This window comes from Oxyura jamaicensis, chromosome 3 (assembly GCF_011077185.1).
Source record: "Oxyura jamaicensis isolate SHBP4307 breed ruddy duck chromosome 3, BPBGC_Ojam_1.0, whole genome shotgun sequence".
Classification (NCBI taxonomy): Eukaryota; Metazoa; Chordata; class Aves; order Anseriformes; family Anatidae; genus Oxyura; species Oxyura jamaicensis.
Genome location: NC_048895.1, coordinates 36,007,354 through 36,035,213, shown reverse-complemented (window position 1 = coordinate 36,035,213; position 27,860 = coordinate 36,007,354). Strand labels below are relative to the sequence as shown.

Sequence of the window (27,860 nt, the reverse complement as noted above, 5' to 3'; positions counted from 1 at the left end):
TTGCTCTGACTCTCCACCACCACAACTTCCTGTCAGGAATGCTGCAAATAGCTACTATCATACTGAATTCAGTCCTGCATGTATCTTACGTGGTGTTTTTACAAATACAAATATTATCTCTAAGCTTACTGAGGAATGAAGCAGAAAAGACAGAGGTCAAACCAAGCTAACCTGAAGTAGAAATAACTGACCTCTTGTAGAGGAAATGAATTTCAGAGAAGGCCAAGGAAGTGATCCAAAATATTGCAGGAAAGTGCTAAACAGCTTAGTTTCTTCCTGTTAAAGTACACGCCAAGTTGTAATCATTAATCTGCTCCTCAGTGTAGTCTAGAAACATTATAGGATACCACACAGTTCTTAAGCTTTCAATTTAAGTTACAAGAGAAAGAAAATGAGCACATACATAAAGATCTGTTTTGCTATCTTGAGATGAAACTGTGGCTCCATTTATTTCAGTGGGCCATTTGTCATTGACGTATGTACTCAATAATGTCAGCAGGCACTTCTTTCCCATAAAAGGCTAAACTTTCAGAACAAAGGTGAAGGGACTGGCTTTGAACCTAAATTCAGAATTTCTCATTACTTTCATCGCTGTATGCCTCTCCATCAAAAAAAAAAAATAAAAAAATCAATATTAGTTAATACAATGTTTATATTTCTGTCATCCTGCTTTAAATCTAAAGTGAAAGGGATGGTTTTAACATTGCAAATGATCCTTCCCTCAATAGAACTGTAGATCAAGATTTGACACAAGAAAAGCATAACTCTATAGGGAAACTGAAAAATATTTAAGGTATTTTTTCATCATCTTTGAACACATGGAGCTCATGGCATAGATTTATCACTACTAATTCATGATGTATGCACTCACACATTTTTTCTTTTTGTGTCCTGTTCTTTATTATGGAATCTGTACCTACCACCTCCTTTTTCTAGTGAACTCCATCTCACATCAGCTCTCAAGTTAATCAACATGTGCATTGGTCCAAAAGGTAGGGCAGTGATGAGGGCTACAGGAAACAGTTTGTTCTGTATAAATGACTTTTATTCAGTTAATGATATTTTTCTCTACTGGATAACATCCTTTGCTGAGTCAAATCATTGTATATGCTGCCAAGAGATGTTTCTTGGGAGCATTCTGAGGATGGAGCTGTTGGAAAGGAGGCAGGAGTGACCTTGTTTTGCCTGTACACAATATTCCATGAAAAAACTCTCAACACTCCCCAAGCTGTTCTTGCAAAGGATGAAGAAAATTGAATCAAGACTACAGGGCACACATAAAAAGAAGTGCAAGTGACAACAGTTCCCTTTTTCTTGTTTTGGTTTTAATGCTTTCTCTAAGCCTTTACACAAGCCAGAGGTTTGTGAGCAATACTCTGTACGCTATGATATGCTTCTCACTGTTTGAAAGGGATAGAACTCTCAGCAAAAGGGACTTCCAGCAAGACTGAGGTGCTTGTGTCTCTAGCATGGCTTTAGTATCCTGTTTTCATTGCTTTAATAAATCCTGCGGCAGTTTGAGGAGCTAAAAGAAAATTATAGTTCTCAAAGAATCCAAAGCATCTTGATATTAGATCAAAGTGCACAGGAAGGCAATCTATCCTTAAACCCATTAGGTCCCAAACCAACACCAAAAACTGAATTAAATTACTGAATGGGTCATATATAAAATAGAAATACCAAGTTTCAGCTTCCAGTGGCAGCTGAACACGTGTGGCCTTACTTTTTTTTATTATTATTTCAATCCTCTTTTTATTGTTTAAATTTGTTTTACTTTTTAAATTAATCTTATTTTTAAATTTGTTCATGTATCCCCTGGAGCCACTGGAATTATATTCCTGATAATTACCACTAATATACATAGTAAGTAATACATGCATGCTCATAAGCTTCCTTCTAATGTGCACTTTCACCCAGCTTGTCTGCTAGTATAAAGCAAGCACATAGTTCTACTGATTCAGTAAAACAAGGCTGATTTATACCAGCTGGGGATTTAGCCTATCTTGTTTCTATGAATTCAAACAGTATCTCATTGAGCTACACAGATCTCTTACACAGGTATATAACAGAAAAAGTAGAAAATTTTAAGATGCCTGAACATTTCCTCAGAGTACCAACACTTCCTTCCTGCTTATTTCACTTGTAAGACAGAAATAACTCTCGGATGACTTGACCTCTCTACTGAAATCTGTTTCTCAGGTCAAATTGCACAAGAAAAGTTATGGTTATGATCTCTGAAAACTGGAAATGATGAATAATTCCAAGCCCAAAGGATAAATTATGAAACAAACACTCCCTGCTTTATATCAGAAAATTATTTTACCTATTTGATTTTATATTGGTGGATACACATCATTGTCTATTGAAGAGGTAGAATCTGATTTCATATGTTACATCAACTAATTGTACTATCATTTGTTAGGATACAAATCATCAGTCTTTACAGTGTTTCTCTCAATCCTATGTCTGGTCTCCAGGTCCTCTCTATGGCCACTAAGATAAGTATGTAGGAACAAACAAAATTTAACAGACTTATATGAAATCAATTTCTTACTGAGATGAGACACTGCGTGGACATGCAAGTGTACAGTCTCTTGATGAGAACATCAAAATTTTGGCATGTGGCCAGTGACTCTGCAAACACCATCCCTGAAATGGGTTTTCTTCTTGTGAAAGAACAATAGACAGTTTCCAGAAATGAAGCAAAGTGCATAATGCTGTCTTGACTGGACAGCAGGAAGAAAAGATTAAATTATCTTATTTTGTCTGTTAAAAAAGGAAACAGAAATCATAAAGAGGTACTTTAGGAGACGGTGCAAATCACATCAGCTTCAAACACCGATTCCTGTAGAGGCCTCAGCTATGACAGGTGGATATTTTTGCCCCCTGAAATGTGATTTATAGGAAATGCTGGCTTTGTCAGACTGTTATAACATGTCATGGTGCTGCTTAATACAAGTCAGAAGTTCTGTATAATTCATTAGCATTCTTTCTTGATTGGAAACTACCAAGCCACCTGTTCTTGCCATTTTCAAAAAAAGAAAAAAAAAACTAGTTCAAAAAATACTGGACTGACAAACATTTGGCAGGGATTAATATCACTGATGAATATCAAAAGATAAGTACAGAGCTAGAGGAATAAAATTGCAGATGGCATTGTGGTCACACTGCTTGTGTGGATGGCTGGGACTTGGGCAAACCTCATTTCTGTATTAGATCAGCACTGACTTGTTATCTGTCTTGGGCAAATCCCTGTTCCCTCGATATTCTGACTTGTGCAGCAGTCCTACACAAGCTGAATTATTAGTCTACAGTTAAAGTTGCCTCACCAGTTACTACAGCTCTCACACAAATTATGTAAGTACAAGGGCTAGCAGAGAAAAATCCTTAGTATTAAAAAGAAATCACTACTAACAGTAACATGTAATTTTCGTATTTCACAATTCACACAATTGGATGCAGCATTAGCATGCAAGGATTCATCTTCTATGTTTCTCAGTCTTAATTCCAGACAAAAACATATGCACAGTCTGACTTCACTAATAGTGCATCCTACATGCACAAAATTTCAATTTCTAAGCAACAAAGAACCAAAATTCTTCTTTGATACTTAGCCCCATTAGAAAAGGCGTCTACGTCAGGTTGATCTAGGTATTAGCACATATTTCTTTCCTCTCTCAGCTTATGCTCTAGACAAGGTGGATGTGACCATCTTTTCATTTCTTTAAAATTTAAGACTATAAGTCTAAACATTGTAATGCTGAAGCTATGCAAAATTTTAAAATGCTGGTGTTTATTTAAGATTGGGATTTTTTTCATGCACAGCAAACTGCCAAAGTTTATCTTTGTGATCACTAATATTTCACATACTTATCCAGGTCAAAAGACAGCTTGTGATAGTCAGATTAGGCCACTACTCTATGCTCTTTAAATATACACATAAAAAACATATGTATCCGCCAAGTGTAGCTAACATAGCTGTAATAAAGTTTTCCTTCAACTAATGTAGAACTTTAAAGTGATACAGAACAAGTATTTATTTCCACTAAGCTCAGCTACTAGTTCACAAAGATCCCTGTTTTTACTGAGCTACCTATATACTTAAAATGTAAACACATGAAGCTTTTAAAAGGTGGATTTTTTGACAGAAAGCCAGTTAGTAACAGTGAGCAAAGCAAAGTATTGCAGAGCCATTTCTAATGTACATTATGCCACGTGTGTGGCAGGCCAGTTTTCCATGCAGAATTTGTACAAGGAGACAAAAAAAAAAAAAAAAAAAAAAAAAGGTGAGATAAAACCACTCTCTAAGGTCCTTCCATTTTGAAAACCAGTAGCTAAAGTTTCAAAATCTGTACACATTCCTTTAAGTGCTAAAACGATTATACACAAAGTTCACAGAACAGCTTCTTTTTCATTGAAAAATGGGCACAAGAAGAAAGAAATTTCTAGTGGACTCTTAGCTAAAGCTTAAACTACGAATCACATCTAGAATATCTATAATGAGTTTACGTCACATTCCCCATCACTTGGGCAACACTCACACTGTGCTTACTCGTACACATGCAAAATATGAACACACACCTTCAAGAGATTACGTACAATTGTATTAGTTACAATTTCAAAGTTTGCAGTTGTTTTTCTATCCCTTTGTAGAGGATTGGTAAAAAGGAGACTGAAAAGAAACTTATGTGAGGGAAGCAAAAAGGAAATAACAGTGACTGGGGCCTCCCATTATCAGAGAGGAGACCAGATAAGCCAGAGGAGAGCTAGGATTGCAGTTTTCTAGCCTGCAAAAAAAGCTCGGCATCATCACTATGTACATAATTCTGTCAATCTTCGGGGAATGATTCAATGGCCTTTGTTGCATTTCCCCTCCAACATGCAGTAAGAAAGCAGGGCACCTTGGACAAATCCTAGTTACTTTTTAATTTACTTTTTCTAAAATCTTTTCATGGGGTCAGAGCTGAGGGAACTCTGCCAATTCCACACCAAAAACTTGAGGCTCCACAGTACGAAGCCTGGTGCAGTGGGAATTATCGGAAGGTATTTACAAATAACAAAGATTGTTGAATGAAAGTTTCAGTGTTCACTCTTTCATCAGCAATTATGCAGATCACCTTCTGTTCTACCACAAATATTGATTTATATTCATCATGGAAACTTCATGGCTTGCAGGCATGAGAGAAAATCAATGCAGCAATGTTCTTGTTGGTTTTCTGTTAGCCAGCACATTTGCGTGAAGGTAGAGGGTGCACAATGAAGCCCTTTGCTGAGCCTGCAGGTAAACATGAAAAATGTGAGAGCAAAAATGCTGGTAGTGAATGGAAAGTAAATCTTTTAGCAGTCCTAATACTAATATTCTTTGAATGCTGATTTTATCCTTCCATCTCAGAAGACTATATTTAGCATTCAGTATAAAAGAGCGGCTCCAGGAACCACATTTCTGCTAGGAATTTGGCAGGTTTCAGGATTATTATTCAACATATTGCAGATAGACAGATCTCCTCTCATACTCTTCCTACATAAAAATTGCAATAGAGAAGTTTACTTATTCAGTACTAACAGTGGACGTCATTCATACATACTTCTCTGTAAAATAATAGATGTCACAATGTGTAACTTCATGACTAATGTAACAACGTGCTCTTCAAAATAAAACCCTCCACAACCACATATATACCCATGTCAGAAAAGTCAAGATGCTGGATGAACTGGTCACTGGTACATATGTGCCAATGGAACTGATACGCTAGTATCCCATAGTGCAAAAAAATCCAAGCACATGTGCTAGCTAGTTAAATCAGTTTTTTAACTTAGTGAGATTAACTGAATATATACATTATTCGTGCTGTGCCCAGTACTGATTCCTTGGACTGCTGATTGCTGTATCTCTTGAAACGCACAATGCCAGTGGAGTCAATGGAGATATTCCTATTTATGTTTGCAATGAGTTTTTATACACTTTTTCTACTAAATTGTGGTTTTCTGCTCTGAAAGCTTAACCTACTTCTGGCTGAAATAAATACTATTATTCTGTGTAATTCTGGAAGAAGCGTGTGTAATACAGATTACACACAAAATTGTAATGTAATTCTGGAAGAAGAGTGTGTAATACAGATTACACAAAAGCCACTGAATTCACTCTATTAGAGTATTCCCAAATTCCCCTTGCTTGTAAGAAATTTTGGGGGAAGTCAGATTTCTTTCCATATTGCACCAGGAAGGCAAAACTAAAGATGGCAACTAAGCTGCACTTTTCTGCACTAGGAAATGAACTACACAATCAGCAGCTTGCATTTGTAATAAATGAAAGCAGTTTTTACTAGCAGAAATTGATGTTACAAAAGTCATAGCATACAGTAGAAGCATGTGAAGACATATTATTATGCCTGAAGTTTTTCAAAATTAACTTCCAATGTTTACGAATGCATGTGGATTTCAGCCATAACAGTTTATTGCAGGGCTACATTTCATTGTCAAGGTTATCAGCTTGTCTTTAAACATAGAAATTCCAAACTAAAATCACATAAAGAGCACCTGTTTGAATCTTCCCCTCTGGTAGAAGCTACCCCACGAAGGATCTATTTTTAGTAATGTTTACCTCTCTTGATAAAATTTTAAGTTTTACAAGGGAAAAGATAAAATTTGTCGTTTCTCTTTTAGAAACAGAGGAAAGAACTGTTATATTTCATTCGCCTTGTTTTAATGAAACTGGAGTAACTCTCCAGAACTAAAGAAACAAATGAGTCAGCAACTACCCCAGGTCTCGTCCATGAAGCAAGGAATATCACTATGCACTCACGGCCAGCCTATACCTAACCTGTGACAGTCTGGGTGATAACTGTCTGAAGTTAACTGATGCTCCTCTCTGTGGTGATGCAATGCTTTTTTGTAGCCAAAATCCTGTAGCCAAATCCTCAATCCTCCTTTGCTTTTAAGCAAAGCTTGGAAGTGAGATGAAAAGACATTACGTGAATTAGTATTATTTTCCTAATGATACAGTGAGCGTAAACAGTCTCAGTCTAACAGGGCATACAGCTGATGGCTTCCAACTACAAAAAGCACACACAGGAACATATATGAAAAAAGATAGATGCTATCCACCGCTTCAGCTTCATACTGCAGCAATAATTTCTTCTTCACAAACTAAATTCTATGCCTATGTAATCCAATCTAGTTTTACTGAAATTAATAGAGCAGCATACATTTACAGCAGTAGATAATTTGGCCCAGAAAGAATGAACTACTAATTAGTAAGGTCAAGGCCACAGTCTCAGCCAGCTTCAATCTTGGCATTAAATAAAAAATCTCTTCATTTATCTCATTTGTTCCTGTCATAAACGTATTTAGGAGAGTCCTACCTGTCGCATAATAATTTCTTACCTCAAATTACTACATTGTGCATCAGATTAATTTAAACACTTATTTCCTTTCAACAGTTCAGATAATTATGCTTAAGAACTTAGGACAAGATTACATAAAGTAGCTTTACTCTATTTATTATGTAACAGATACTGTATTACTCATGAGTAACCAGAGCCTGTCACATTGGAAAATTTCATGAATAATATGTCATATATTATGCATGCATGTATAGTTCAGCATAGTCAAATATAACCAAACAATTAGTAAAACAAATGAAGAATTCATAATTGAAATGCTAAATCTGAGAACTCTAAACTGAATTGACTAGCAGATAATTATTCATCTGCCATAAAAATATCCATTGTAAAGTAATCTGAGCACAGTCAACCAACCTACAGCCTTTTAAAATAATGAAGTATTGCTATTAGAAATTGATTATATTTTTAATAGCAATAAATCCTCATGAAATTAGTTATTGCTTACCAAGCTTTAGTATTAACCTTTTGAAGCAACCAAAGCAATTTGCTAGCTAATGCTAATGACCAATTTCAAAAGGGATTACCCCTTAATTAAATTATATACAATAGTAGTCATGAGATAGGATCGCTTTGAGTCCAACTGTATCTTAAGGTGAACACTCTGTAATGGAATGAGCCATGTTAATCCAAAGCCAGCAGTTACTGTGATTAGGAGGAGCATGAGCATTACTTAGATGTGTTATTTTTGAAAGACCAGAAGAAAAAAAATAAACGTTTTACATTAAAAAATACGATACTCTCTAAAAAAAAAAAAAATAATAATAATAATAATAAAGTAACCCATGAACCACTTCACACAGGCAACTATCTAGTGTCAGACTTCTGCACTGTGTTTGCTCGACATCAGGACAAGAGGACAAACTTTAAAAAACAAAATACAAAAACTTGTATAGTTCCCTGGTTAACCAGAACTGCTAAGGGGCTTGCAGTATTACTGTTGCAATTTGAAAATAATCTTTTCTTCAAGCTTCTTACTTATTTTTGTGCATAGCTAAGTAGAATCGCAGGCCAGAGGAATAACTATTCCCAAACATGAAGAAGTTTGGATCCAGATCTGAACTCTGTGGTTGGCCTTGCCTCCCTAATGGCTGGAGCCCAAACCCTCCATTACCAAGCACCCCAAGCTGTGATACAGATGAGAACACGTGTGGGAAACTTTGCTCTTACACACATATAACTCTGCAGTTGTCATCACCTCTCTCTTCACAGTTTTGGCTGCAAGTCTGAATGAAGTCCACTGGTGCTGCAGTCCTTTCTTCCCCCTCTTTATATTTGTCTTTTTCTCCCTACTTTGAAATCCTGTTGCATACAATGCCAACTAAGAGCCCTCAAAGTTGGAATGCTTACTGTCACTTAGACTATGCAAGGGAGGCAGAGTTTTATTGAAAACATTCCTCCCTTCTTTTTCATTTTGCCGCTCCCACGCTGTTGTTGGCAGCTTCAGATCCGTATCAGAAGGAAAGCATATAAAATGTATGCAGCTAAGCAGTGATCCTGTAAGGCACTACATGTGCACAAATATCTGCAGCTGTGCACTGCTTCTGATCTGTAGGAGACTACATAAGGGTACTGAAATCAGAAAACGTGAAACCCTTGTTATTAGACACATGTGTCTTTAAAGCAATGAGTCTTAACTCCTGTTAAGAGACTCCAATAATAATAATAAAACAAAACAACAACACATAACAAGACACCAAGGATATTTTCCCCAGAAGAGAGGAAATTATGATTTCATTCTCTCTGCTTGGATCATATAGGCACAGAAGTGCAACAAGGGAAAAAGCTAATAATGGCTAAAGTGAGGTGTCTTAAAAATTCCAAAGCACAATTAGCATACAAATAATAATTAAACACAACCTCTTTAGCAAAAGTTCTTGTATGCCTTCAAACTCTCGCTAAACAGCAAGAGCTGGCATCTGTATGCCCAAACCCAGTCCATTCAGATTTCTAAATGATGTACATTTTTAATAGTAAAGACGAGGAGCTGGGAACAAATTAACATGTAGGTTTTTATCTCCAAACACATTCATACTCAGTTTAGATGTCTGACTCAAAGCAATCCATAGGTTAAATATAAACTAAGGAGCACAATAAAGGAATAGCTAATTAAGGCATTGTCATGTACGAGCAAAATTAGCTGATGTAATAGTCCACTTTGGCTTTACACTCTGAAATCTTATGCTGAAAATGAAGTAAAAATAAGAAGTAGATATGTGGAAAAGCCAATAGAAAACAATGCTTCCTTGCAGTTATTTTTCTTATATATGAACTGAGGCAGAACTCCATACTGACCTTTGAAATAGATGCCTAACAAGTATAGCATTTTTGCCATGAATTTAGGAAATGTAATGTAAGACGGGGCTTAGGAAAGCTTACACTAAAAATTCATAGGAAAGACTGCATTTCAGTGCAGAAACTTTACAGCCATCATAAATTCTAAAGGGTGCATAGTTCAGCTGGCTTACGGAGAGTTACCATCAGTACAAATCCCCACAGAATGAAGCAGTGATATACCTCAAAACAAATAGACATTAGTAAGATCATATCTTGTAGTCCTTTCTGATGCAGAAATCCCTACTGACATCTGGAGAAATTTTACTGGTACAAGTGCTCTAGGACTTAAGAGACAAGCTGTCCCTATGCTGAACAAATGTCTTTCTGGACTCTGTTTGCCAGATTACCCACGTTAACTGAGTCTTTATTCACGTTTGTGGTTTTGTCCTTTGACCAGTACTTTTTTCGGATATTCAATCCAATCCAACCTCCTGATAGATGTACTCGGGGTTTCCTTGATACAAGTCTGGACATGTTTTTGTCTCTTTCAGCTGTGTAGGAGCGGAAAACACTGTCCTCACTAAGAAGGTAACTGGAGATGTCTGAAGATTTTCCTGCCTTCTGTACAGTGAAAGAAATCACTGATTTCTTTGAACCAGTCTTTCACCTATATCAGGTGTTCGATAATTTCAAAACTTTACTAAGTTTCATGAAAACAGCTAATCACAAGGATAGTTTATTTTGGTCAGCAGATACACTGCTTTGCTTTAATAATTAGTGTTGGTATTACAGAATATGAAAGGAACAGACACCAAGACACCCTCAATTTTAACATTATAGCTATTTGTTAAAGATAACAAAAAACGCTTTTATAAATACATCAACACAAAAAGGAGGACAAAGGAGAATCTCCATCCTTTACTGGATGCAGGGGGAAACTTAGTTACAAGAGATGAGGAAAAGGCAGAGGTGCTCAATGCCTTCTTTGCCTCAGTCTTTAGCGGCAATACCGGTTGTTCTCTGGATTCCCAGTACCCTGAGCTGGTGGAAGGGGATGGGGAGCAGGATGTGGCCCTCACCATCCACGAAGAACTGGTTGGTGACCTGCTACGGCGCTTGGATGTGCACAAGTCGATGGGGCCGGATGGGATCCACCCAAAGGTACTGAGAGAACTGGCAGAGGTGCTGGCCAAGCCACTATCCATCATTTATCAGCAGTCCTGGCTATCGGGGGAGGTCCCAGCTGACTGGCGGCTAGCGAATGTGACGCCCATCTACAAGAAGGGCCGGAGGGCTGACCCGGGGAACTACAGGCCTGTCAGTTTGACCTCAGTACCAGGGAAGCTCATGGAGCAGATCCTCTTGGGAGTCATCATGCGGCACTTGAAGGGCAAGCAGGCGATCAGGCCCAGTCAGCATGGGTTTATGGAAGGCAGGTCCTGCTTGACGAACCTGATCTCCTTCTATGACAAAGTGTCGCGCTGGGTGGATGAGGGAAAGGCTGTGGATGTGGTCTACCTTGACTTCAGCAAGGCTTTTGACACCGTCTCCCACAGCATTCTCCTCAAGAAACTGGCTGCTCTTGGCTTGGACTGGCGCATGCTTCGTTGGGTTAGAAACTGGCTGGATAGCCGGGCCCAGAGAGTTGTGGTAAATGGAGTCAAATCCAGTTGGAGGCCAGTCACTAGTGGCGTCCCCCAGGGCTCGGTGCTGGGGCCGGTCCTCTTTAACATCTTCATCGATGATCTGGACGAGGGCATTGAGTGCACCCTCAGTAAGTTTGCAGATGACACCAAGTTAGGTGCGTGTGTCGATCTGCTCGAGGGTAGGAAGGCTCTGCAGGAGGATCTGGATAGGCTGCACCGATGGGCTGGGGTCAACTGCATGAAGTTTAACAAGGCCAAGTGCCGGGTCCTGCACCTGGGGCGTAATAATCCCAAGCAGAGCTACAGGCTGGGAGATGAGTGGTTGGAGAGCTGCCAGGCGGAGAAGGACCTGGGAGTGATAGTGGACAGTCGGCTGAATATGAGCCAGCAGTGTGCTCAGGTGGCCAAGAAGGCCAACGGCATCCTGGCTTGTATCAGAAATAGTGTGACCAGCAGGGCTAGGGAGGTGATCGTCCCCCTGTACTCGGCTCTGGTGAGGCCGCACCTCGAGTACTGTGTTCAGTTTTGGGCCCCTCGCTACAAGAAGGACATGGAGGTGCTTGAGCGGGTCCAAAGAAGGGCGACGAAGCTGGTAAGGGGCCTGGAGAACAAGTCCTACGAGGAGCGGCTGAAGGAGCTGGGCTTATTCAGCCTGGAGAAGAGGAGGCTCAGGGGCGACCTTATCGCTCTCTACAGATACCTTAAAGGAGGCTGTAGAGAGGTGGGGGTTGGCCTGTTCTCCCACGTGCCTGGTGACAGGACGAGGGGGAATGGGCTAAAGTTGCGCCAGGGGAGTTTTAGGTCAGATGTTAGGAAGAGCTTCTTTACTTTAAAGGGTTGTGAGGCATTGGAACAGGCTGCCCAGGGAGGTGGTGGAGTCACCATCCCTGGAAGTCTTCAAAAGACGTTTAGATGTAGAGCTTAGGGATATGGTTTAGTGGGGACTGTTAGTGTTAGGTTAGAGGTTGGACTCGATGATCTTGAGGTCTCTTCCAACCTAGAAATTCTGTGATTCTGTGATTGTTTGCAATTACCTGTGAGTTGCTTTTTCCTTTAGCAGCCAAATGGCTCCATCGGGTGGCAAAATCCATGAGAATCTTTCACATCATGTCCATGATTTCATTTAGGTAAGCAGATGCCATTTTCAATGGATACATTCAAGTCAACAGTATCCCTTAAACAGCAATCATCTACAAGGAATATTCAGTAATACATATGGAGTAGGATATTTGTGTGCTCCTAGTAAATATACATATCCAACAGGATCCAACAGGACACATATCCTGGCATCAGGTTATATATTTATAATTTTACTACATCTTACAGAAGGAAGAAATCCTGTCTATAAGATTTAGCAGGGAAATAAAAATATACCTGCTTTGTAATGCTTTTGGAAATGCCTAATTCTACATATATAGTGGGCAATTGATTTAGCCTAAGCAACAGTTAGTTCAAAAGACTGGAGTTTTTTTTTTTTGTGTTGTTGTTGTTTTTGTTTGTTTTTTTAATTTTCCAGCATGGCAAGATATAAAATTACATATTTGAGATTTCTGACATAACTTATGCCAAGCCCAACACATCACACTTTCGAGTACATTTTTACATTTTTCCAATCAACAGATGGTCACTTTTTGGGTGCAAACTCAAGCTTCTGCACTAGGGTGTACAAGGTGGTCTTTACCAACTTTCTTGCAGTATGAATCTACCACTGAGATTTCCATTTTCTTCTCTGTGTTATAAAACACTGAGTCTTGGTGAGTTTGTATCAACAGTACAGCAATTCTCCCATAAGTCTGATGAGAATTTCAGCTCTGACATGTCAAAAGGTTCTCCACACAAGGAGGTTTCCAACCAATTCACAGGTAGCGTAAGAGAAGTGTTTTTTGTTTTTGTTTTTTAACACCAATGTCAGAAATATTTTGTCACCTGAAGTGAGGTGGTGGCAGGCTTCAAAATCACACTGATCACCTCCTCCCTCCAGAACAGTGACATTTTAATTCCTGCGTCCCTCTGGTGTGCAACTGATAGGTCTGGGCAATTCATCTCTGCTTTCCTGTGTTCCCAATCTGCTTTTACCAGGTGTTCTCACACTGAAAACCAACACTTGTTTGCAGCTAGTCACGTAAAATATGACTAAAAAAACAAACAAAACAACCAAACCAAAAAAACACTTCATCAGTAACAGTGGAGAAAACACTCATCAGGAACAGTGGAGATGATGAATATGAAAATGTTAAATGCCAGGTTTTGGTATTTCATACTTGATGAACAAGCAAGAATTCCCAAATTGAAAAAGCTGTAATTTGCATGCTGGCTACCTCAAATAGACCAGCCATCCCTGTTAAGAGGTTGGTTTTACTATCTGTCAGGAGGTAGGTTACATTCTTCTTCCTTGCATAAACATATAAAGCCATAATGAAAAGACAACATGTATACTTGGGAAAAATATGCAAAGCTCAAAGTTCTCTTGGTAGGAAGAGACCCATTCACATCAAATGAATATTTATTTTTAATTCCAAAATCAGATGATGACTCACCAACTGTTAGCAAAACTCTCTGCAGGCAGTAAGAGGGTGGTGAATGGAACAGAGACTTGGGGGATGTCTTGAAAATGCCAAAATGAACAATGGGGAACCACTTCTATTTGCCTGTATTTTCTACTAAAAAGAGAGATGGTAATGCTATATCCCTTCAGCCAGTCTGTCAAGGAATAAAAATATGGAATAGCATAACATTCACAAACGTCTTGCACTGTTCCTCCACCTTTTCATGAAGCATGAATACTCTGCTTTTACCTCCATGTTTAACAGTCAGTGATGCTACAGTAATATTAACTACATTTTTACCTTAGAGCAGCAAAAATAATTTCACTGAGGAATCATAAAGTCAACTTTAATCTGCAAACTGAGGATCTGGTTTCAGTTTCAACCAGTTTCTTGGGACCTGTTTATTCAGTCATTAAATTTAAAAGACAAAACAAAACAGCAAAAAATCCAGCCTCTTAATCTTAGAAGACCTTTCTAGTTCCTCGAATCTGCAATAATACTTTTTTTTTTTTTTTTTTTAAATCAGGAGAGTCAGAAGACTGAAAAAGTTTCACATTTATTTTGATGTCATGATGACTTTGCCTGGGCAGCAGAGATCAGACTGTGCTCACAGAGGTCTTCTATTATGAATTTGCCAGTCTTTAAAAAGAACAAGGGGTAGGGGAAATAAAATTTATGATGGAGAAAATCAGTTTGTATATTTTACAACTCAAAACCCAGAGCAGCCTGCCTAGCTGGCATGGCCACAGCCACAGCCCCTGATGGGCTGATGACTGCAGCTCCACACACGAAGTCTACACAAGGGAGAAAAACCTCAAGACAGCGTCCTTCTTCCATGCCGCTCAGCAGCCCTCTGGCAGCGCTCAGGCCTGCAGCAAACCCTTTGGCTCTCATGTATCCAAGGTGTTGGGACAGGCATGTGCCAGCTGCCTGGCAGCACCCTGATGGACTGATGGTCTCACCCACCAACTCCTCCCAGCATCAGGACAATTAAAAACTTAGTTGATTTGGCGTGCATCTGACAGACTCCTTCCACACAAAAACCCGTCTGCAAACATATGTATTTTAAGTGTTCCTTTTTTCCTTAATCCCTCCTTAATTTGTGCTTATGCTTCGTCAAGCACAGAAAGATCTGCTGTTCATTTTAAAGCTTAAAACCATGCCGCATTTTCATAACTAAAAACAAAACACTGCTGTATTCAAGCGAGATCTAGTGCACAAAACACAATTACCCTATCAATTGACTACACATCAATAGGACAGCACATGATTAGACAGCAGTGGGGAACCCTAATGATCCCCTGTGAGAATTGGGGTACTGCAAGTCTCTCATTTTCTGCTCCACGATGTGTAGATGGAAAGTACACTGCAAAGAATACAAAATGAATGATGGCATTTCTGTACACATCCTAGCTTCACTTTCATGAGAGTGTGGAAATGTAATGAAAGAGCAAGACCACAACTATCAGATGGAAGACAAAAAACACAATTTCCAATGCCTTACTTAAGAGCACAATGACTTGGCCAGTTCTTTAGTGCTGGTATTTTCAAAGGGCTGATATTTTCAAAGCAGCTGTTAGACACACACACTCATCCCACAAGAACGTGGAGATTCACCACCATCCATGTGCAGACAGCAGAAAACCTGTGCCACAGCTCAACACACAGCTGACCTGACCCACCAGGAGGCTCACCCTACAGCAATGCGAATCCCCACACAGGGCACTACAGTCAACTTTGTATAGCCCTCCCAGGACCAGACATTGTGCCACAGCATAGATGCCGCACCATTTTCTTTTGTGTTTACCTCATTCCCCATCACCTGCTTGGTGGTGATCTCAAACCATGCATAGATTTTTATTTTTTTAACTGCTGGAGAAAAAAAAAATATTTAAAAACAAGCTATAAACCATGCTTAAACACAGTATTCATTTCAGCCCAGGACATATTAACGTCCCAAGAGAGATCTGAACGTTACCGGAGGCTGTCAAATTAACAGAAACATATTCACAAAGAGAGCTTGTTCAGGGAATGTCAGTGCAGCAATAATGGTGCTAAGTGATGGCAAAGCATCATTTCGCTTAAAGCACAATACTGGTTTTGCCTGTTCACAAAAATAAATGTATTTTTTGCCACCTGATTTTTGTCCTTTCTTGTTTTCTTTAGTGTATTTTAAAGAGATTCTATGTCTTTCTCTCTTGTTTTCCTTACTGGCAATTTCTAAGAATCAGTCCTTTACAGTCTGTGATGCTTAGAAACTCCCCAGCATGTCACGTCAGTGTTAGGAGTATTTCAACTAAGTAAGCAAGATCTCCTTAAAACGTAGCTCAGTTTTCTCTTTACTTCTTCTCCCCACAGCTTGGCTATCTTACTGCTCAGTTGCTACGCAATTAGTAAGCTTATTTCTTTCCTTAGCTTTTGATATCAATGCAATTCAGCCAAAATTTATATGTTTTGCAGGCTTTTTGAAATAATTAAATGGTTGGTTTATCCAAAAACTTACTTAATGCTATGACCAGTGATGATCCATGCCTGAAGAGTTGCAGTAGGTGTGTCAGGCATCTTTAACACTGCTCTAAGCTAATGTATTCAGTCAGGGACAGGGAGAGAAAAGACTGTGACATTTCTATATTCCTAGCATACCTGAACATCTAATATTGCCGCAAGCTGCTGAGACCCATAGGCCTGGCTCAATGGCATCTCTTTTTCCGTTGCCTGGATTTGCTGCTGAAAAAAACTCAGGTAATCACAGGAATCTGACAGATATCTGTCTTTCCAGCATTTGTACCCACCAATGTAGTACTTGAGCAGTTAATGAAAATGAACACTGTATCAAAACCAATGTGCTTTTGAAAACATCACTTAGGACACTTATGTTGCAGGCTCTACAGATGCAAAGTGAATATTTCACTTCGAGGAAGCAATGAAGCCTTTGGATCCCAGACATTAAAATTACTCATATATGGGGATATTTATAAGATGAAATAAAAAGGCTGCATGCCATATTTTGGATGAACTTCTCAACCCTAAAGTGCCTGTGACTATGTGACATTGTTTGCTCTCTGTCCCAAGTCATTCCCCTGCAAATTCAATTAGCAAAAATAATTGCTTCACTGCAAAATGACTAAAAATGCCAGGACCAATTTAGAGACAACAGCAATCATTAAACAAAACCCATTTGCAAGAGAGCTAAAGGCATTTCCAATACTCCAATGAGATTTAAAAATAGAAGACTCTTCAGAGTGCTTAAACTGCAGACAAAACCCTGTTTAATTTCAAAGGTGGCAGGGTTACTAATGCATCAGGCACTTCAAAGATGGCAAAACAAATTGCTTTATTTAAAACATTGGCAGCCCCATCCAACATGATGGGAAACACATAAGGTTTACCAAATATGAAATTTGATGTGCACAGGTTGTTCAGAAGTTGCCTTAATTTGCATGACTGAGCACAGCTGAGAGGCAAAACTGATTATCACAATTAGGCTCAGCTTTGGAAATTAATGTGCAGTCATGAACCTCAAATAGTCAACCCACAAAGCCAACTCTACCTGTTTTATTCCATAATGTTGGAAACAAAGTGTTGTTTACATAGCTGGAAGGCTGTGCTTTATTAGAAAGCACAACAGAAGAATAATTTATTTAATATCATTATTTAGCATGTGCATGACCATAGATAAATAGCAATCCACTCAAGAATTTAAGGCCTCCCCTGAAATACTTTTGCAATCCTCTCAAAACCAACGAACTCAAGACTAGGTTCTCTTTTCAATAATTATATTCGTAAATCTGTTAGCAAACTCTGATTACATTCACACTAAATGCAATTAAAGAAACAATACCAGGCACACAGGAAGGGCATATCTGATTACTGGGATTCTCATTGTCAGGCTGAGCTGGCAAAAGCTACTCCTTCATATTGAGTTCTTCTGGCTCCATACAGCAATTGCAATTCCATGAAGTCTCCAAATAAGAACTCCAAGATCATATTTATGTTTGAATAATAATAATTATTATTATAAACACTAAGTTTCCTTTGCATTTAGGAGTTAATATCAACACAGTACTGCAATGTTAATGCTGACAAAGTCCCTAGACAACCAAAGTGTTTTATGCTAGGTCCTTTGGAAAGATATCTTGACAAGAAAATAGTCACCTGGAGAGATTCAAGCCCACCCATGTTTACGTTACTGTAGTTTGCTCTAATAGGAAAATGAGAAATCGAACAAGATGCTTTCCAAAGAGAAGCATAAGGAAAAATATCATGAAAACATTCAAATTTACCAACAGAAACCTGAAGGCTTGGTTAAAAATAAAATGAAAAAAAAAATGCTTTGAGGAGAGAAAAAACTGGAGACTAACTGTGCTGTTCTTTGCTAATAGTGACTGTGTAAATACATTCAAGCACGGGAGTAGGTACACACTTTGTGACAAGGGGACTAGTTTCCTTCCAACTCTGAATTTTTATAAGGGCATACAGACCTACATCTGATGCAGAGAACTAAAAGAGAATCTCAAGCTCCACAACTGCTTTCAAATTGGAATGAATCGCTGACAAGACATTAAGCAACAGTGCAAACGTTGTAAAATAATTATTCTAATGTTTCATATTCAATGTATGATGGCTATTGATCCGGTTATTAAATGTGTTTTGGAGAAAGTTGAAGTATTTCCCACAAATTATTTTTAAAAAAAAAAAAAAAAAAAAAAAAAGCTTGACAATATTTAGGAACAAATGAACAAATTGAAACTCTTACAGCTTCTTTCTACCATGTATATATATATACATACTCAGGATAATACTTTCTAGGTATATATATATTATTATATTAAATATTTTATATATATATATACATAAAATGTGTAACACTTAGATCAGTGTCTCCAGCTTTTGTCCATCAAAAGAGTTGTCAAATTAATAGCATCATCTATTTCCTATTAATAAAACAAGAGGATGCTATCAACTTTTAGGAGAGGGAAGGCATCACGTTCTCCCTTTCTCTCCAAACTCACTGAACAGTAAATATTTCAAAGGGCTGAAGCTTGCTCATTCACTCTTTTCCCGGCTTTGCATAGTTGCTTTGAAACAGCTGTCCTCAAAGGATCAGATACTGAGATTTCTGATCCTGTTTCAACTTCTCAGCAAGACTTCTGAGTTCTGTTAAAGATTAGGCAACATTTTTTCTGTGCTGAGGCCTTCTAGGCATCTGAAAAAGGAACTTGCCTCCAAATATTACTAAATGAAGGTGACATGGCTGCTGGCCACGCAACTCCTTAAAGTAAATAATTTCCATTAACAAGAAAAATACAAAAAATACATTATTTAAAACAGCCCTTATTATCCCATCTGAATCAAAAAACATATGTACACAACCAACTTCTATAAAAGAGTAAATAAGAAACAACTGGGATTTTAGGAAGTGTGTTATATATGAAAAATGTTCCAGTAAAGAGTCAACATAAATTGTGAGGGAAAGCCAAAGATCCTAGACGTGCCTTCCTTAGAACACTTATGTGTAGCAAAGGTTAAAGACATCCTACTGTCAGGTAGGAATTGTGGGGAGCGAATACTACTACAGTAATTCTGCAGGCCGATATGTGGTGTGTATGCGTACTATGCCAGACAAATTATGTATGTACAGGTGGATGGGTGGGTGTGCACATGCAGGCACAGCTATGGGAGTCAGAATACAACATTATTAAACAGCCCATCTCACAGCTTTGATGTTTCAAGTATCAGCTGGGCTGCCCCGACTTGTTTAGTGAAATTACTCTTTACCTGTTTCTGTAGAATATTTCATGACACACAAGATGGAAATTTTATTTTCTTAAATTAACTAGAATGAATTGGAGGTAGCTGTTCTGATTATTAATATCATCCATATATGGCCAATTTCTTCACTAAACACACACACACACACACCTGAGTCTTACGGTAGTTCAGGAATTTTACAGGAGAACTGACAACTCTGGCTGTCACATTCATACCCACACAAAGGCTCCTGCCCAGAAGGGACCAGGATGTGACTCTAAAAGTAAAGGTAGGTGGTAAAGTAAAAAGACATGCTGCTGACCTTTAACTGTTCTTTTGAATTGCGGTGCCATATGCAATTCCCACACGGGGTACGAATCTGGCACCTGGAGAACTCACCACAGCAGCACATGCAGAAGGCACATGGCATGTTGTCCTCCCTTCATGCAGTAAGGCAAGGGGCAGAGGGGAACCCCCCTCCTCTCAGGCAGAGAATTCAGAGATTGGGTCAAACTCTTCATCAAGGGAAGTTGAGCAGGAGAAAAGGTTGTAAATGTACATGCTCACAGCACGTTTCAAAGCAGAAGGGATACAAGCCAGTATCCCACCCTTCTCCTTTGAATGCTGGTCTGTGAATGGCTCCAGCCAGGACCCCAGGACTACAGCTTAGGAGGCTGTAGGGATTTTGCAAAGCTATGATGTGAACAACAACCCCCCTCCGCACCTCCCCTCACCTTTTTTTTTTTTTTTCTCCTTATTTTATTTTATAGGAGAAAATTAAGGGCCTGCTTGATATTCCTGTTGTAGGCACATAAAGGTGAGCAGTCCTCTGACAGGTTCTGTTTTATCAGTATAGAAACACACATTTAACATCTTTGATCTATGTGGCTACTTCTGCAGAGGAAGCATACTGTTTAGAGAAAAAGACCTGAGAAAACAACAAGGCACCTTGCCAGAAGTAGGAAGCCATGGTAGCTAGTAAAGTGGCATTGTAAGCTCCTTAGCACGTGCAATTTCAGAGTGTGACAAGAAAAAGGCTTCTAATACACAGGTAAGCTTTCTCAACTGAGTTCTTTTTTTCTTGGTAACTAGATCAATCAAGAGGAGACCTCTGAACACAAATGACCGAAGACAGAGCAGCTAGACACCAGACACGTTTTTTCTTCTCTTTTCTCATTCCAGTGTTAAAATACTCTTTTTGTGAATGTTGGATGCCAAAATCTTCCATGAATCCTTTTTTGAAGGGAAGATAGAAACACCAGGAGAAATTAGAAAAGATGGACACTTTGGGTCCCTGCTCTCTAGAAACAAGTCTAAGTTACCTGAGCAGCCTTAGGGCATTGTGACCATGAGCACAAAAACAGAGAGAAATGGACTCTTTCACAGGCAATGGGTCCATAAGCACTGGCAACACCCTTCAGGATAAGTGATGGCACAAGTCATGCTGAATGTATGTTGTCCATCTGCCCAGTCCTCCAGAAGAGAACTACTCCTGCCAAGAAATCTACTACCAAGAAATCAGTTCTGGTACTGACACATTTCTCTTGATGACCCATTTTGTCAGTTTTTGGAACCTAGTTAATGAGCACAAGTTCCTGCATCTGAATAAACCTATGCCAGAGAGCAGCCCTGGAACCAAGAGTGGTTTTAATTAGGTTTGTTTTTCTTCAGAACTGATTCTAGGAGTACTGGAGAGGGAAAATGTGGCATACTCCTTTTTAGGCAAACCTATCAAGCAGCAAGGATACCCCTTTTCAGCTCTGCATTTAAAGGCCATGCAGAACATTTAATTGTGATCTTTCTTCTTCCAGACAGGAAAGATAACTGGGCAGGCACATTAGAGACCCAAAGTTCTCTACCACAGTTCTCCACCTTCATGCAGGTGGAGATCATAACCACACACTTCCTGGGCCAAAGCCAGAAGGTATGGCATGAGATTAAAGAATGAGATGGGCAAAATAATGTCCAAGGTTATAAAGTAAGAGAATAAAATACTAGAAGTCCTCAAGGTATTAAAAGAGAAGCTAGAGGAAAAAATAAAAATAAAAAAATGAAGAGTTGTGATACATTTAAACTGGAAAAAGACAGAAACTGTAACACAGACAATAAAAGGGAGGGAAATGAAGGAGGAATGAACTGCAGTGCTCTTACTATCATGAGAACCACATAAATTGGAGAGTCCAGATTTTCTGCTATAGGTAATGCAGAGGTTTCAGAAAATAATAATAAATAAATGAAGATCTGAACAGCATTTGAATATGTAAACTTGAAGTGTGAACGCAGGCACATACGTGAACCAGCTGGATCAGTGATTCAATCCCTGGAAAGAAAACCAGGACTTCAGACCACTTGGTAATGAAAATATTATCTTGTTTCTTACTTCTCAATGCCTGTTTTCAAGCTACAGACCATGGATCTGCCAAAAACCATAACAGCAGAAGTTTCTTGGATGACGAGATGGTTTTATAGTATTTACAGTCTGGCTATGAGACACAAGGAGATCAAAGCTAGAGTTATAGATCAAAAACAGAAGAAAACCTCTAAGTGGGACTTGTTTCATCACCAAGTCACACACTCACAGAGAATTAGCATGAGGAACTAACAATCCAGGCTAGGATCAGTGAAGCCAATTCTAGACATACATCTTAGAGAGCTGTCCAACCCCTCTTTAGAATCACTGGAGATAAATAGCCTTTTCTAGATCCTGAGTCATCTTGTTTTAAAGTTGCTGTCTGGTTTAGATTTGATGAATTGCATCCAAGCTTACTTTTGAACTTCTGACTGCAAAGAGAGTCCGAACAACCTGCTTTGAAATATCTCTATCTTTTAAAATTCTGAAATGACACAGGATAGATTCTATCCCTAAGGCAAGGCAGATTATGGTGAACAAGAGAAGCTTATGCTAAATGTTAAGCAGTGCCATCAACACACTTGACCAGTTGCGCCTCAGGAAAGCTCGTAGATCATCCTAGTCTTTGGTAGACTTTCATGATGTTTCTTTTAACCTAGAGCACCTCACTTCTGGAAATGAGCTCTGTAACAGTTATGCAACAGCACCTTTGTCTTTACCACTACGAAAAATAAGGACTGTGACAGTCATGTAAAACTTGGTATTTTTCTCTTAGTCTTGTTTGCTCTATCAGGGTTTGGGCACTTTGGCACAGCTTAGCCTTACACCTTACACCACACCTTACGACAAACCCATCATACACTTCCAATGATTTGATGTGGCAGATTTACCACATGCATTGTTAGTAAACATTTTTCCCTATTTTTGATTACTTTTTCTCTTTTAGCAGAACTGAGTATCATTTTATAAGTTGATCTTTTTAAAAACTGCAGTTGTATACTTCTCATCACAGCTAATGTAGACAGCCAGAAATAGCTGACTGAAACATCCGAGCATTAGGTGTATCCTCCCGTGAAAGAAACATTTGACTACATATATATGCAATATATTTAGGCTCTTCGATTTATTAATGTGTTTAAACTGAAGGTTTTTGAACCTCCTACTGGTGTGCCAACAGACATAATTTGTAATGCCAGTAATAACGAAACTCAACATCTGAGTGCAAGAATAAGTCCTATTCAAATTTTACATCAAGTTCTTCCTCTGTCCTTCCTGAAAAAGTCACATTGTGTGGAGGGGGCTACATATGTTGTACTCAGCATGCACAAAATCTCTCTCCAATCCTGTAACTTAGAGCCTTCTAGGAAGACAAACTGGGCAAACTTTCTACTGACATGAGAGTAGTTTTTCTATGACTTTGTAGTGAATATATGCAACTATAATTCTGCAATCTCAGACCATGTACCATAATTAAGACCAGGTTTCCGAAAGGAGAAATTGGATGAAGATATGGCATGAAATATTGGTCAAAGAGCATTGATTGCATACTTCATTTTGTATGCAACAAAGGTTTACTGTCCTTGGAAGAGGACAATACCTCTTAAACAGATGATTTTTAAGATTCTGCCTAGCTCTGTGGAAGACCTCAAGAACTCACAGCTCCCCATAAGGAGGAGGTCAGTTCTGAAATTACTGATTTCCTATCTATGCAGCATGTTCCTTTTCTCCCAGTTGAAGCTGAGAGAAGGGAAAATTGATCTGGAGCAAATGCAATTGATCCATTTTAAAAAGCAATAACTTAAATGCCAAAATACTACAATAGTATAAGAAAATAACCTGAGATCCTGGGTGAAAGAACAAACATTATTTTGAATAGCACAACATACTGGCAACAAAAGATTTCTTCCAAACTCCAGGTTGCCAGAACAAAAGCATAGGATTCAAAATTCAGAGAGATTACACAAGTATTTCAAATAAATATGAATAACATCTCAAGTGAGATTGGGTAAATACAGCGTCAGGTGCCTGAGGACAGTCTGGTACTTGATCCATTTTAATACCCTCTTTCCAGTACTAAAGGTCAGGCTTTAGAAGCGTTTATCTAACTTTAGTTTTGTATACTATTGCACTACTGTACAGGGCAATTCTTGGGTCAAAAATAATAATGCATTTATAGAGGAGATAGGAGGAGAGACAAGGAACAAAGGAGGGATCAGCAGGGGAATTCCACACCCATACTTCATTGTGAAAACAATACTTTAAGAGAAGGCCCTATACAACTTTGCTTGCCACATAACATAGAAGTTAGCTTTATTTGTTTAAATTGAAAGTTTCACTAATATTGTATCTGATCTAGGATTTAAAGAGGCTAAAGATTTTCCAGTAACAGTTAGCTTTCCAGTTAGCTTTTAATCTGCTGAATGTTTTGATAAGCAAAAAGAGGAGCTACTTCAAAGAATTTATTCACTGTCCACTCAATTTTTAAGAAAAGGAAGATCTGAAAGCATATCTGGCTGCCTGTTTCTGTGCTGGAACACTCAAGTATTTGTCATCTGACATCAGTGAGCCAAATAATGTCCTTTCTACTTTTCATTCCTTCAAAGGATTAAGTTCAGAGATTACCCATAACATCTTTCAACCACAGGCTCACATATTCATGAATAACAAAAATAGTCAAAAGTCAGTACTTAACATGTAATTTTACGCTGCATTTTCAAGAGCGGAGTGCTAAGAATTGTAACAGTACAGAGACGGGTAATTTTATAAGCTGATTCTGAAATACTTCATGCATAGTTTCTATTTTCTTAGGAGTTCCTTTATTTAGCTTGGGGAAAATAAGGTCAGACAGGGTTGTAGATAAGTATTTTGAAGGATAATTAAGAATGCAGGCAATTGCAATGTTTTCCATAGTAAGCCATAAACTACAAAGAGATGTTAAGACAAATATTTCAAATATCTATAATATTAAGAAGCAACACAAGATCATTTAAGATAAGGTAGGAAACAAAGATTGGTTAGGTATATTTGTATTATAGATGTGTATGGATACTAAATCCTACTTATGCTCACGGTTTGCTTAGGACTGAAACTTGGTGAAGACCTGGATCCAAATCTGGGTGCTTAATGAGCACCCAATAATTGCCTTTGCTTAGACAATGGAACAATGGAACACAGCAGAAGAGAAAATGGGTGTTGCTACAGTCCTACCTTTTCAGAGCAGAGGTAAAGCACAAGTGAAGCCAGACCCATTCATTAATAATCTACCAACCTCTACAACCCAATTCCTTGCAGCTGCGCCCCATGAAACCTTTGCAATGTACAAGTCATCCTGCATCCCGGATAGGCTCACACTGGCCTCAACAAGATGCTCTGGGATATAAAGTGTATACTTACCCTGTTTTTAGAAAGTAGGCACAGACCATTAAGGTCATGATTCATTTTTTTTTTTTAACCTTTTCTTGCACATACATTTCATTGATCTGATAGGAACAGCTTGTAAAACTCATAATGGCCACCCTGTAATCTGACTTTTAGCAGTGAAAATAGAGGCCACAGGGCTGGGTTTTCAGTGCGCTCTAATAATAATCAGAACTATCTAAAGGTCTAAGAACACAGATTTTTGGGGTGATTTTAGTCAGTATTGTGGAAATGTAACCAGAATTTGTCCCAATGGCTGTAATGATGCTTTTTGATATGCATCTGTCTCAGTGAGATCCTAATACGTTATTGAGGCAATCCACATTCAAACAAATTATTATGGGCTAAACTGAAATACTAGCACCTCAGCTGAACTGCGGTGCCTGTCTTAAGTATTGAATTACACACAGTGAATCCATCTAATTACTGTAAAGCTCTTCTATGCTAGACCCTAAGTTCGTCGTGCTAATTTGAGCCATCATCAAAATTCTTACAATAAACACTGAACTCCCAGAACAAAGAGCAGGAATGAGAGTGGATGCAGCATAGTAATGGACTGAGCACTGAACCACAGTTATAAAATCTGAATTAATTTCCCAGCATTACCTCAGTTCTTGGATTACCTTTGTTTCTTCACCTTCCTGCACCTCTTTTGCTTTCCATTATTTGCCTTGTCTGTTTCTGTTGGATCTTCCAGGCAGTGAGTATCTCACACAATGTGTTTGGGGAATGCTAGGGCACCATAGCACTACTTCAGACTCAAAGCCTCTAGGTGCTACTGCAGAATTAATTAGAATGTAAGAGTAAAAGCTCAAAACATTTTCTGAGTGTCACCATTTCTCTCCTGAAGTGTATGGTACATTGACTACTACCATCCAATACACCACTCTTGAAATGATGAAATATGTTGAAAAGATAAGACTGTGAATTCCTTGATATCTTTTTTTTTTTTTTTCTCAATTTTGTGGTATTTACAGGGAAAGCAATTTCAATATCTGTAAATAGTTGCCTGATTACTTACTGCAGTCATACAAGGTAACAGAAACGAATGTAGGTTGAACTGATGATTAAAAAAAAAAAAGTTTTAAAGACATGGTGTTTTTTGTTTGTTTCATCAATGTTTTCCAAAGTTCCTTCATCAGCATCACTGAATTTTTGAGAAAAGGAGGAGATAATTTCATTTACTTAAGTAAATCTGTTCATATAGTTATTCTTTCTTCTGAGTCACTTGTCATGGCATAATATTTTAAATATGAAAACACTCTTTCCTTAAACAAGAAATATTCTCATCAAAGTGAAAGCTGAGATCTATGTCTCTCATCTCATTTCCCGTCTTTCTGTTTTTAATCTAAATGTATTAAGTCATCGCTTAAAAAGCGTATTCATTCATGTGACTATTGTGGAACTGGGAGAATATAGATATTTAGTAGTAGAAAAGAGGCATGTCAGGGGCTAAAATCCTGCTGATCTGATTCCTTGTCAGTCAAGGGATCAGTTTCACATGATATTCATGGCTATCCTATTATATAAAAATTTGACTATATTCTGTATAATACTTCTAGACATTTTTTTTCTTTTTCTTTTTTCCTGCTAAATGTTGAAATAATGCTCTTGCCACAATCCCAGCAAAAATTCAGTGTATGGTTCAGGTCTTGGCTGAAACAGCGTTAGAGTGCTATGTGCCTGATCAAGTCTTAAGGCCACTGAATTGCAAACATCCTCTGATATACACATAGAAAGAACATGAGAGACACTTCTCTCTTTTAATTACAAAATTAAAATACAATTTCTGATATTTTTGCATTATACATTCTCCAAAGAACTTTTAAATGGCAAGTAACAACTGCTTAATATGAGCACTCCTAATGAGAACCAATTTTGTGACTCCGAGAGTGGTAACAGTTCATATTAATTTTGTAAACCAACCTGAAATGTTTTATCTCTAGTCAGTTTTAGCATTTCCTCTTATTCTGCCTATTTGAGGAAAAGGCAGAAATACAATTAACCACAAGGCAGACACAAATTTACCTGCTTCAGGAGAGAATCTTGTACGACAGCACTCTTGGGGAAGAATGCCACTGCTCCTTCAACCATCTTTCTTTCACAGACTTTAATGTTTGCTAGTTTGCACGTTATATTAAAGTTACAAGGTGTGACACAATCATCCTGTTAACTTGTACCTAAGAATACGGCACAAATATCAAACTGATCTTTGCTCTTGTGATGTACCAGCTCTGTGAGCATGACAGTTTGTGCACATGACATTCTCAGTTTTCCGAATGAGCTGGGCTTCCCAGCCACACTGCATGTTTCCTATATAAAAGTGCATTGTCGAAGAAACCCCCAGGCATAGGGTTCCCATAACACTCTTAGAAAGGTATGTCACACTGCATTATAAAAGAAGTTGTTCTCTACTAGAGAGAATGTCAAAACACCATCTCATGCAAAACAATACAGCTTCTTTAAAATAATA

At 38.4% G+C, this 27,860-nt stretch overlaps 1 protein-coding gene across 5 annotated transcripts in view; it reads right to left on the bottom strand.

The window, feature by feature from the left end:
• SMYD3 (SET and MYND domain containing 3) overlaps positions 1-27,860 on the bottom strand; it is a 372,579-nt gene that overhangs the window by 113,086 nt on the left and 231,633 nt on the right. The window contains exons 1-2 of one of the 5 annotated variants that reach the window (XM_035321621.1): positions 25,020-25,170; positions 19,361-19,364 (exon numbers count right to left, since the gene is read on the bottom strand). The exons of 3 other annotated variants lie outside the window; for them this stretch is intronic. The gene's annotated coding sequence lies outside the window, so the exon portion shown is untranslated. Of the gene's footprint in view, positions 1-17,732; positions 17,781-19,360; positions 19,365-25,019; positions 25,171-27,860 lie in introns of those variants that run through there. One more of the 5 variants, XM_035321622.1, reaches the window with a different exon arrangement.